This window comes from Ambystoma mexicanum, chromosome 8, assembly GCF_040938575.1.
Source record: "Ambystoma mexicanum isolate Mex_15411 chromosome 8, UKY_AmexF1_1, whole genome shotgun sequence".
NCBI classification, from domain to species: domain Eukaryota; kingdom Metazoa; phylum Chordata; class Amphibia; order Caudata; family Ambystomatidae; genus Ambystoma; species Ambystoma mexicanum.
This window is the reverse complement of record NC_090929.1, coordinates 1620748933-1620762545: the sequence shown is the minus strand read 5'-3', so window position 1 is coordinate 1620762545 and position 13613 is coordinate 1620748933.

Sequence of the window (13613 nt, the reverse complement as noted above, 5' to 3'; positions counted from 1 at the left end):
TACTAGGGGAATCCAGATGTGGAACCCTTACTCACTATTCTTAGAGAGGCACAGCTACACCCTACTGATGAGGTTCAACCAGACCGAAACGTGTGTCTGGGGTTGCTGTTAGGACTCTTGTTCAGAGGGGAATTGCCTAGCATTTCGGTGCTGGACTGCCCCAGGGCAGGACAAAGACTGATATGTTTGGGATATTTCTACTCTGTGAAAGATAGTGAGCTAAAGACTCTGGGTAAGGCTCTTGTAACCAGGACTCATGTCTGGCAGAGAGTCTCCCAGGACCCCCCTTGTTATTTGCATATTTCAAGTAACTTTGGGTCTCACCCAAAGTTACTAGGGGAATCCAGATGTGGAACCCTTACTCACTATTCTTAGAGAGGCACAGCTACACCCTACTGATGAGGTTCAACCAGACCGAAACGTGTGTCTGGGGTTGCTGTTAGGACTCTTGTTCAGAGGGGAATTGCCTAGCATTTCGATCCTGGACTGCCCCAGGGCAGGACAAAGACTGATATGTTTGGGATATTTTTACTCTGTGAAAGATAGTGAGCTAAAGACTCTGGGTAAGGCTCTTGTAACCAGGACTCATGTCTGGCAGAGAGTCTCCCAGGACCCCCCTTGTTATTTGCATATTTCAAGTCACTTTGGGTCTCACCGTAAGTTACTAGGGGAATCCAGACGTGGACCCCTTGCTCACTATTCTTAGAGAGGCACAGCTACACCCTACTGATGAGGTTCAACAAGACCGAAACACGTGTCTGGGGTTGCTGTTGGTGCTCTTGTTCAGAGGAGAATTGCCTAGCATTTCGGTGCTGGACTGCCCCAGGGCAGGACAAAGACTGATATGTTTGGGATATTTCTTCTCTGTGAAAGATAGTGAGCTAAATACTCTGGGTAAGGCTCTTGTAACCAGGACTCATGTCTTACAGAGAGTCTCCCAGGACCCCCCTTGTTATTTGCATATTTCAAGTCACTTTGGGTCTCACCCTAAGTTACTAGGGGAATCCAGACGTGGACCCCTTGCTCACTATTCCTAGAGAGGCACAGCTACACCCTACTGATGAGGTTCAACCAGATCGAAACACATGTCTGGGGATGCTGTTGGTGCTTTTGTTCAGAGGAGAATTGCCTAGCATTTCAGTGCTGGACTGCCCCAGGGCAGGACAAAGACTGATATGTTTGGGATATTTCTTCTCTGTGAAAGACAGTGAGCTAAAGACTCTGGGTAAGGCTCTTGTAACCAAGACTCATGTCTGTCAGAGGGTCTCCCAGGACACCCCTTGTTATTTGCACATTTCAAGTAACTTTGGGTCTCACCCTAAGTTACTAGGGGAATCCAGAGGTGGACCCCTTGCTCACTATTCTTAGAGAGCCACAGCTACACCCTACTGATGAAGTTCAACCAGACCGAAACACGTGTCTGGGGTTGCTGTTGGTACTCTTGTTCAGAGGAGAATTGCCTAGCATTTCGGTGCTGGACTGCCCCAGGGCAGGACAAAGACTGATATGTGTGGGATATTTCTTCCCTGTGAAAGATAGTGAGCTAGAGACTCTGGGTAAGGCTCTTGTAACCAGGACTCATGTCTGGCAGAGAGTCTCCCAGGACCCCCCTTGTTATTTGCATATTTCAAGTAACTTTGGGTCTCACCGTAAGTTACTAGGGGAATCCAGATGTGGACCCCTTGCTCACTATTCTTAGAGAGGCACAGCTACACCCTACTGATGAGATTCAACCAGCCCGAAACACTTGTCTGGGGTTACTGTTGGTACTCTTGTTCAGAGGAGAATTGCCTAGCATTTCGGTGCTGGACTGCCCCTGGGCAGGACAAAGACTGATATGTTTGGGATATTTCTTCTCTGTGAAAGATAGTGAGCTAAAGACTCTGGGTAAGGCTCTTGTAACCAGGACTCATGTCTGGCAGAGAGTCTCCCAGGGACCCCCTTGTTATTTGCATATTTCAAGTAACTTTGGGTCTCACCCCAAGTTACTTTGGGAATCCAGACGTGGACCTCTTGCTCACTATTCTTAGAGAGGCACAGCTACACCCTACTGATGAGGTTCAACCAGACCGAAACACGTGTCTGGGGTTGCTGTTGGTACTCTTGTTCAGAGGAGAATTGCCTAGCATTTCAGTGCTGGACTGCCCAAGGGCAGGACAAAGACTGATATGTTTGGGATATTTCTTCTCTGTGAAAGATAGTGAGCTAAAGACTCTGGGTAAGGCTCTTGTAACCAGGTCTCATGTCTGGCAGAGAGTCTCCCAGGACCCCTCTTGTTATTTGCATATTTCAAGTAACTTTGGGTCTCACCGTAAGTTACTAGGGGAATCCAGACGTGGACCCCTTGCTCACTATTCTTAGAGAGGCACAGGAACACCCTACTGATGAGGTTCAACCAGACCGAAACACGTGTCTGGGGTTGCTGTTGGTACTCTTGTTCAGAAGAGAATTGCCTAGCATTTTGGTGCTGGACTGCCCCAGGGCAGGACAAAGACTGATATGTTTGGGATATTTCTTCTCTGTGAAAGATATTGAGCTAAATACTCTGGGTAAGGCTCTTGTAACCAGGTCTCATGTCTGGCAGAGAGTCTCCCAGGACCCCTCTTGTTATTTGCATATTTCAAGTAACTTTGGGTCTCACCGTAAGTTACTAGGGGAATCCAGACTTGGACCCCTTGCTCACTATTCTTAGAGAGGCACAGCTACACCCTACTGATGAGATTCAACAAGACCAAAACACGTGTCTGGGGTTGCTGTTGGTACTCTTGTTCAGAGGAGAATTGCCTAGCATTTCGCTGCTGGACTGCCCCAGGGCAGGACAAAGACTGATATGTTTGGGATATTTCTTCTCTGTGAAAGATAGTGAGCTAACGACTCTGGGTAAGGCTCTTGTAACCAGGACACATGTCTGGCAGAGAGTCTCCCAGGACCCCCCTTGTTATTTGTACATTTCAAGTAACTTTGGGTCTCACCCTAAGTTACTAGGGGAATCCAGAGGTGGACCCCTTGCTCACTATTCTTAGAGAGCCACAGCTACACCCTACTGATGAGGTTCAACCAGACCGAAACACGTGTCTGGGGTTGCTGTTGGTGCTTTTGTTCAGAGGAGAATTGCCTAGCATTTTGGTGCTGGACTGCCCCAGGGCAGGACAAAGACTGATATGTTTGGGATATTTCTTCTCTGTGAAAAATAGTGAGCTAAAGACTCTAGGTAAGGCTCTTGTAACCAGGACTCATGTCTGGCAGAGAGTCTCCCAGGACCCCCCCTTGTTATTTGCATATTTCAAGTAACTTTGGGTCTCACCCTAAGTTACTAGGGGAATCCAGACGTGGACCCCTAGCTCACTATTCTTAGAGAGGCACAGCTACACCCTACTGATGAGGTTCAACCAGACTGAAACATGTGTCTGGGGTTGCTGTTGGTACTCTTGTTCAGAGGAGAATTGCCTAGCATTTCGGTGCTGGACTGCCCCAGGGCAGGACAAAGACTGATATGTTTGGGATATTTCTTCTCTGTGAAAGATAGTGAGCTAAAGACTCTGGGTAAGGCTCTTGTAACCAGGACTCATGTCTGGCAGAGAGTCTCCCAGGACCCCCCTTGTTATTTGCATATTTCAAGTAACTTTGGGTCTCACCCCAAGTTACTAGGGGAATCCAGATGTGGAACCCTTACTCACTATTCTTAGAGAGGCACAGCTACACCCTACTGATGAGGTTCAACCAGACCGAAACGTGTGTCTGGGGTTGCTGTTAGGACTCTTGTTCAGAGGGGAATTGCCTAGCATTTCGGTGCTGGACTGCCCCAGGGCAGGACAAAGACTGATATGTTTGGGATATTTCTACTCTGTGAAAGATAGTGAGCTAAAGACTCTGGGTAAGGCTCTTGTAACCAGGACTCATGTCTGGCAGAGAGTCTCCCAGGATCCCCCCTTGTTATTTGCATATTTCAAGTAACTTTGGGTCTCACCCTAAGTTACTAGGGGAATCCAGACGTGGACCCCTAGCTCACTATTCTTAGAGAGGCACAGCTACACCCTACTGATGAGGTTCAACCAGACTGAAACATGTGTCTGGGGTTGCTATTGGTACTCTTGTTCAGAGGAGAATTGCCTAGCATTTCGGTGCTGGACTGCCCCAGGGCAGGGCAAAGACTGATATGTTTGGGATATTTCTTCTCTGTGAAAGATAGTGAGCTAAAGACTCTGGGTAAGGCTCTTGTAACCAGGACTCATGTCTGGCAGAGAGTCTCCCAGGACCCCCCTTTTTATTTGCATATTTCAAGTAACTTTGGGTCTCACCCAAAGTTACTAGGGGAATCCAGATGTGGAACCCTTACTCACTATTCTTAGAGAGGCACAGCTACACCCTACTGATGAGGTTCAACCAGACCGAAACGTGTGTCTGGGGTTGCTGTTAGGACTCTTGTTCAGAGGGGAATTGCCTAGCATTTCGATCCTGGACTGCCCCAGGGCAGGACAAAGACTGATATGTTTGGGATATTTCTACTCTGTGAAAGATAGTGAGCTAAAGACTCTGGGTAAGGCTCTTGTAACCAGGACTCATGTCTGGCAGAGAGTCTCCCAGGACCTCCCTTGTTATTTGCATATTTCAAGTAACTTTGGGTCTCACCGTAAGTTACTAGGGGAATCCAGACGTGGACCCCTTGCTCACTATTCTTAGAGAGGCACAGCTACACCCTACTGATGAGGTTCAACAAGACCGAAACACGTGTCTGGGGTTGCTGTTGGTGCTCTTGTTCAGAGGAGAATTGCCTTGGATTTCGGTGCTGGACTGCCCCAGGGCAGGACAAAGACTGATATGTTTGGGATATTTCTTCTCTGTGAAAGATAGTGAGCTAAATACTCTGGGTAAGGCTCTTGTAACCAGGACTCATGTCTTACAGAGAGTCTCCCAGGACCCCCCTTGTTATTTGCATATTTCAAGTCACTTTGGGTCTCACCCTAAGTTACTAGGGGAATCCAGACGTGGACCCCTTGCTCACTATTCCTAGAGAGGCACAGCTACACCCTACTGATGAGGTTCAACCAGATCGAAACACATGTCTGGGGTTGCTGTTGGTGCTTTTGTTCAGAGGAGAATTGCCTAGCATTTCAGTGCTGGACTGCCCCAGGGCAGGACAAAGACTGATATGTTTGGGATATTTCTTCTCTGTGAAAGACAGTGAGCTAAAGACTCTGGGTAAGGCTCTTGTAACCAAGACTCATGTCTGTCAGAGGGTCTCCCAGGACACCCCTTGTTATTTGCACATTTCAAGTAACTTTGGGTCTCACCCTAAGTTACTAGGGGAATCCAGAGGTGGACCCCTTGCTCACTATTCTTAGAGAGCCACAGCTACACCCTACTGATGAGGTTCAACCAGACCGAAACACGTGTCTGGGGTTGCTGTTGGTACTCTTGTTCAGAGGAGAATTGCCTAGCATTTCGGTGCTGGACTGCCCCAGGGCAGGACAAAGACTGATATGTGTGGGATATTTCTTCTCTGTGAAAGATAGTGAGCTAAAGACTCTGGGTAAGGCTCTTGTAACCAGGACTCATGTCTGGCAGAGAGTCTCCCAGGACCCCCCTTGTTATTTGCATATTTCAAGTAACTTTGGGTCTCACCGTAAGTTACTAGGGGAATCCAGATGTGGACCCCTTGCTCACTATTCTTAGAGAGGCACAGCTACACCCTACTGATGAGATTCAACCAGCCCGAAACACTTGTCTGGGGTTACTGTTGGTACTCTTGTTCAGAGGAGAATTGCCTAGCATTTCGGTGCTGGACTGCCCAAGGGCAGGACAAAGACTGATATGTTTGGGATATTTCTTCTCTGTGAAAGATAGTGAGCTAAAGACTCTGGGTAAGGCTCTTGTAACCAGGTCTCATGTCTGGCAGAGAGTCTCCCAGGACCCCTCTTGTTATTTGCATATTTCAAGTAACTTTGGGTCTCACCGTAAGTTACTAGGGGAATCCAGACGTGGACCCCTTGCTCACTATTCTTAGAGAGGCACAGGAACACCCTACTGATGAGGTTCAACCAGACCGAAACACGTGTCTGGGGTTGCTGTTGGTACTCTTGTTCAGAAGAGAATTGCCTAGCATTTTGGTGCTGGACTGCACCAGGGCAGGACAAAGACTGATATGTTTGGGATATTTCTTCTCTGTGAAAGATATTGAGCTAAATACGCTGGGTAAGGCTCTTGTAACCAGGTCTCATGTCTGGCAGAGAGTCTCCCAGGACCCCTCTTGTTATTTGCATATTTCAAGTAACTTTGGGTCTCACCGTAAGTTACTAGGGGAATCCAGACGTGGACCCCTTGCTCACTATTCTTCGAGAGGCACAGCTACACCCTACTGATGAGATTCAACCAGACCAAAACACGTGTCTGGGGTTGCTATTGGTACTCTTGTTCAGAGGAGAATTGCCTAGCATTTCGCTGCTGGACTGCCCCAGGGCAGGACAAAGACTGATATGTTTGGGATATTTCTTCTCTGTGAAAGATAGTGAGCTAACGACTCTGGGTAAGGCTCTTGTAACCAGGACACATGTCTGGCAGAGAGTCTCCCAGGACCCCCCTTGTTATTTGTACATTTCAAGTAACTTTGGGTCTCACCCTAAATTACTAGGGGAATCCAGAGGTGGACCCCTTGCTCACTATTCTTAGAGAGCCACAGCTACACCCTACTGATGAGGTTCAACCAGACCGAAACACGTGTCTGGGGTTGCTGTTGGTGCTTTTGTTCAGAGGATAATTGCCTAGCATTTTGGTGCTGGACTGCCCCAGGGCAGGACAAAGACTGATATGTTTGGGATATTTCTTCTCTGTGAAAAATAGTGAGCTAAAGACTCTAGGTAAGGCTCTTGTAACCAGGACTCATGTCTGGCAGAGAGTCTCCCAGGACCCCCCCTTGTTATTTGCATATTTCAAGTAACTTTGGGTCTCACCCTAAGTTACTAGGGGAATCCAGACGTGGACCCCTAGCTCACTATTCTTAGAGAGGCACAGCTACACCCTACTGATGAGGTTCAACCAGACTGAAACATGTGTCTGGGGTTGCTGTTGGTACTCTTGTTCAGAGGAGAATTGCCTAGCATTTCGGTGCTGGACTGCCCCAGGGCAGGACAAAGACTGATATGTTTGGGATATTTCTTCTCTGTGAAAGATAGTGAGCTAAAGACTCTGGGTAAGGCTCTTGTAACCAGGACTCATGTCTGGCAGAGAGTCTCCCAGGACCCCCCTTGTTATTTGCATATTTCAAGTAACTTTGGGTCTCACCCCAAGTTACTAGGGGAATCCAGATGTGGAACCCTTACTCACTATTCTTAGAGAGGCACAGCTACACCCTACTGATGAGGTTCAACCAGACCGAAACGTGTGTCTGGGGTTGCTGTTAGGACTCTTGTTCAGAGGGGAATTGCCTAGCATTTCGGTGCTGGACTGCCCCAGGGCAGGACAAAGACTGATATGTTTGGGATATTTCTACTCTGTGAAAGATAGTGAGCTAAAGACTCTGGGTAAGGCTCTTGTAACCAGGACTCATGTCTGGCAGAGAGTCTCCCAGGACCCCCCTTGTTATTTGCATATTTCAAGTAACTTTGGGTCTCACCCAAAGTTACTAGGGGAATCCAGATGTGGAACCCTTACTCACTATTCTTAGAGAGGCACAGCTACACCCTACTGATGAGGTTCAACCAGACCGAAACGTGTGTCTGGGGTTGCTGTTAGGACTCTTGTTCAGAGGGGAATTGCCTAGCATTTCGATCCTGGACTGCCCCAGGGCAGGACAAAGACTGATATGTTTGGGATATTTTTACTCTGTGAAAGATAGTGAGCTAAAGACTCTGGGTAAGGCTCTTGTAACCAGGACTCATGTCTGGCAGAGAGTCTCCCAGGACCCCCCTTGTTATTTGCATATTTCAAGTCACTTTGGGTCTCACCGTAAGTTACTAGGGGAATCCAGACGTGGACCCCTTGCTCACTATTCTTAGAGAGGCACAGCTACACCCTACTGATGAGGTTCAACAAGACCGAAACACGTGTCTGGGGTTGCTGTTGGTGCTCTTGTTCAGAGGAGAATTGCCTAGCATTTCGGTGCTGGACTGCCCCAGGGCAGGACAAAGACTGATATGTTTGGGATATTTCTTCTCTGTGAAAGATAGTGAGCTAAATACTCTGGGTAAGGCTCTTGTAACCAGGACTCATGTCTTACAGAGAGTCTCCCAGGACCCCCCTTGTTATTTGCATATTTCAAGTCACTTTGGGTCTCACCCTAAGTTACTAGGGGAATCCAGACGTGGACCCCTTGCTCACTATTCCTAGAGAGGCACAGCTACACCCTACTGATGAGGTTCAACCAGATCGAAACACATGTCTGGGGATGCTGTTGGTGCTTTTGTTCAGAGGAGAATTGCCTAGCATTTCAGTGCTGGACTGCCCCAGGGCAGGACAAAGACTGATATGTTTGGGATATTTCTTCTCTGTGAAAGACAGTGAGCTAAAGACTCTGGGTAAGGCTCTTGTAACCAAGACTCATGTCTGTCAGAGGGTCTCCCAGGACACCCCTTGTTATTTGCACATTTCAAGTAACTTTGGGTCTCACCCTAAGTTACTAGGGGAATCCAGAGGTGGACCCCTTGCTCACTATTCTTAGAGAGCCACAGCTACACCCTACTGATGAAGTTCAACCAGACCGAAACACGTGTCTGGGGTTGCTGTTGGTACTCTTGTTCAGAGGAGAATTGCCTAGCATTTCGGTGCTGGACTGCCCCAGGGCAGGACAAAGACTGATATGTGTGGGATATTTCTTCCCTGTGAAAGATAGTGAGCTAGAGACTCTGGGTAAGGCTCTTGTAACCAGGACTCATGTCTGGCAGAGAGTCTCCCAGGACCCCCCTTGTTATTTGCATATTTCAAGTAACTTTGGGTCTCACCGTAAGTTACTAGGGGAATCCAGATGTGGACCCCTTGCTCACTATTCTTAGAGAGGCACAGCTACACCCTACTGATGAGATTCAACCAGCCCGAAACACTTGTCTGGGGTTACTGTTGGTACTCTTGTTCAGAGGAGAATTGCCTAGCATTTCGGTGCTGGACTGCCCCTGGGCAGGACAAAGACTGATATGTTTGGGATATTTCTTCTCTGTGAAAGATAGTGAGCTAAAGACTCTGGGTAAGGCTCTTGTAACCAGGACTCATGTCTGGCAGAGAGTCTCCCAGGGACCCCCTTGTTATTTGCATATTTCAAGTAACTTTGGGTCTCACCGTAAATTACTAGGGGAATCCAGACGTGGACCCCTTGCTCACTATTCTTAGAGAGGCACAGCTACACCCTACTGATGCGGTTCAACAAGACCGAAACACGTGTCTGGGTTTGCTGTTGGTGCTCTTGTTCAGAGGAGAATTGCCTAGCATTTCGGTGCTGGACTGCCCCAGGGCAGGACAAAGACTGATATGTTTGGGATATTTCTTCACTGTGAAAGATAGTGAGCTAAATACTCTGGGTAAGGCTCTTGTAACCAGGACTCATGTCTTACAGAGAGTCTCCCAGGACCCCCCTTGTTATTTGCATATTTCAAGTCACTTTGGGTCTCACCCTAAGTTACTAGGGGAATCCAGAAGTGGACCCCTTGCTCACTATTCCTAGAGAGGCACAGCTACACCCTACTGATGAGGTTCAACCAGATCGAAACACATGTCTGGGGTTGCTGTTGGTGCTTTTGTTCAGAGGAGAATTGCCTAGCATTTCAGTGCTGGACTGCCCCAGGGCAGGACAAAGACTGATATGTTTGGGATATTTCTTCTCTGTGAAAGACAGTGAGCTAAAGACTCTGGGTAAGGCTCTTGTAACCAAGACTCATGTCTGTCAGAGGGTCTCCCAGGACACCCCTTGTTATTTGCACATTTCAAGTAACTTTGGGTCTCACCCTAAGTTACTAGGGGAATCCAGAGGTGGACCCCTTGCTCACTATTCTTAGAGAGCCACAGCTACACCCTACTGATGAGGTTCAACCAGACCGAAACACGTGTCTGGGGTTGCTGTTGGTACTCTTGTTCAGAGGGGAATTGCCTAGCATTTCGGTGCTGGACTGCCCCAGGGCAGGACAAAGACTGATATGTGTGGGATATTTCTTCTCTGTGAAAGATAGTGAGCTAAAGACTCTGGGTAAGGCTCTTGTAACCAGGACTCATGTCTGGCAGAGAGTCTCCCAGGACCCCACTTGTTATTTACATATTTCAAGTAACTTTGGGTCTCACCCTAAGTTACTAGGGGAATCCAGACGTGGACACCTTGCTCACTATTCTTAGAGAGGCAGAGCTACACCCTACTGATGAGGTTAACCAGAACGAAACACGTGTCTGGGGTTGCTGTTGGTACTCTTGTTCAGAGGAGAATTGCCTAGCATTTTGGTGCTGGACTGCCGCAGGGCAGGAAAAAAGACTGATATGCTTGGGATATTTCTTCTCTGTGAAAGATAGTGAGCTGAAGACTCTGGGTAAGGCTCTTGTAACCAGGACTCATGTCTGGCAGAGAGTCTCCCAGGACCCCCCTTGTTATTTGCAAATTTCAAGTAACTTTGGGTCTCACCCTAAGTTACTAGGGGAATCCAGACATGGACCCCTTGCTCACTATTCTTAGAGAGGCACAGCTTCACCCTACTGATGAGATTCAACCAGACCGAAGCACGTGTCTGGGGTTGCTGTTGGTGCTTTTGTTCAGAGGAGAATTGTCTAGCTTTTTGATGCTGGACTGCCCCAGGGCAGGACAAAGACTGATATGTTTGGGATATTTCTTCTCTGTGAAATATAGTGAGCTAACGATTCTGGGTAAGGCTCTTGTAACCAGGACTCATGTCTGGCAGAGAGTCTCCCAGGACCCCCCTTGTTATTTGCAAATTTCAAGTAACTTTGGGTCTCACCCTAAGTAACTAGGGGAATCCAGACGTGGACCCCTTGCTCACTATTCTTAGAGAGGCACAGCTACACCCTACTGATGAGGTTCAACCAGACCGAAACACGTGTCTGGGGTTGCTGTTGGTGCTTTTGTTCAGAGGAGAATTGCCTAGCTTTTTGGTGCTGGACTGCCCCAGGGCAGGACAAAGACTGATATGTTTGGGATATTTCTTCTCTGTGAAATATAGTGAGCTAAAGACTCTAGGTAAGGCTCTTGTAACCAGGACTCATGTCTGGCAGAGACTCCCAGGACCCCCCTTGTTATTTGCATATTTCAAGTAACTTTGGGTCTCACCGTAAATTACTAGGGGAATCCAGACGTGGACCCCTTGCTCACTATTCTTAGAGAGGCACAGCTACACCCTACTGATGAGGTTCAACCAGACCGAAACACGTGTCTGGGGATGCTGTTGGTACTCTTGTTCAGAGGAGAATTGCCTAGCATTTTGGTGCTGGACTGCCCCAGGGCAGGACAAAGACTGATATGTTTGGGATATTTCTTCTCTGTGAAAGATAGTGAGCTAACGACTCTGGGTAAGGCTCTTGAAACCAGGACTCATGTCTGGCAGAGAGTCTCCCAGGACCCCCCTTGTTATTTGCATATTTCAAATAAGTTTGGGTCTCACCCTATGTTACTAGGGGAATCCAGACGTGTACCCCTTGCTCACTATTCTTAGAGAGGCACAGCTACACCCTGCTGATGAGGTTCAACCAGACCGAAACACGTGTCTGGGGTTGCTGTTGGTACTCTTGTTCAGAGGAGGATTGCCTAGCATTTCGGTGCTGGACTGCCCCAGGGCAGGACAAAGACTGATATGTTTGGGATATTTCTTCTCTGTGAAAGACAGTGAGCTAAAGACTCTGGGTAAGGCTCTTGTAACCAAGACTCATGTCTGGCAGAGAGTCTGCCAGGACAACCCTTGTTATTTGCACATTTCAAGTAACTTTGGGTCTCACCCTAAGTTACTAGGGGAATCCAGATGTGGACCCCTTGCTCACTATTCTTAGAGAGCCACAGCTACACCCTACTGATGAGGTTCAACCAGACCGTAACACGTGTCTGGGGTTGCTGTTGGTACTCTTGTTCAGAGGAGAATTGCCTAGCATTTCGGTGCTGGACTGCCCCAGGGCAGGACAAAGACTGATATGCTTGGGATATTTCTTCGCAGTGTGAAAGATAGTGAGCTGAAGAATCTGGGTAAGGCTCTTGTAACCAGGACTCATGTCTGGCAGAGAGTCTCCCAGGACCCCCCTTGTTATTTGCAAATTTCAAGTAACTTTGGGTCTCACCCTAAGTTACTAGGGGAATCCAGACGTGGAACCCTTGCTCACTATTCTTAGAGAGGCACAGCTACACCCTACTGATGAGGTTCAACCAGACCGAAACACGTGTCTGGGTTGCTGTTGGTGCTTTTGTTCAGAGGAGAATTGCCTAGCTTTTCGGTGCTGGACTGCCCCAGGGCAGGACAAAGACTGATATGTTTGGGAAATTTCTTCTCTGTGAAAGATGTGAGCTAAAGACTCTGGGTAGGCCTCTTGTAACCAGGACTCATGTCCGGCAGAGAGGCTCCCAGGACCCCCCTTGTTATTTGCATATTTCAAGTAACTTTGGGTCTCACCCTAAGTTACTAGGGGAATCCAGACGTGGACCCCTTGCTCACTATTCTTAGAGAGGCAGAGCTACACCCTACTGATGAGGTTAACCAGAACGAAACACGTGTCTGGGGTTGCTGTTGGTACTCTTGTTCAGAGGAGAATTGCCTAGCATTTTGGTGCTGGACTGCCCCAGGGCAGGAAAAAAGACTGATATGCTTGGGATATTTCTTCTCTGTGAAAGATAGTGAGCTGAAGACTCTGGGTAAGGCTCTTGTAACCAGGACTCATGTCTGGCAGCGAGTCTCCCAGGACCCCCCTTGTTATTTGCAAATTTCAAGTAACTTTGGGTCTCACCCTAAATTACTAGGGGAATCCAGACGTGGACCTCTTGCTCACTATTCTTAGAGAGGCACAGCTACACCCTACTGATGAGGTTCAACCAGACCGAAGCACGTGTCTGGGGTTGCTGTTGGTGCTTTTGTTCAGAGGAGAATTGCCTAGCTTTTTGGTGCTGGACTGCCACAGGGCAGGACAAAGACTGATATGTTTGGGATATTTCTTCTCTGTGAAATATAGTGAGCTAACGATTCTGGGTAAGGCTCTTGTAACCAGGACTCATGTCTGGCAGAGAGTCTCCCAGGACCCCCCTTGTTATTTGCAAATTTCAAGTAACTTTGGATCTCACCCTAAGTTACTAGGGGAATCCAGACGTGGACCCCTTGCTCACTATTCTTAGAGAGGCACAGCTACACCCTACTGATGAGGTTCAACCAGACCGAAACACGTGTCTGGGGTTGCTGTTGGTGCTTTTGTTCAGAGGAGAATTGCCTAGCTTTTCGGTGCTGGACTGCCCCAGGCCAGGACAAAGACTGATATGTTTGGGATATTTCTTCTCTGTGAAATATAGTGAGCTAAAGACTCTAGGTAAGGCTCTTGTAACCAGGACTCATGTCTGGCAGAGACTCCCAGGACCCCTCTTGTTATTTGCATATTTCAAGTAACTTTGGGTCTCACCGTAAGTTACTAGGGGAATCCAGACGTGGACCCCTTGCTCACTATTCTTA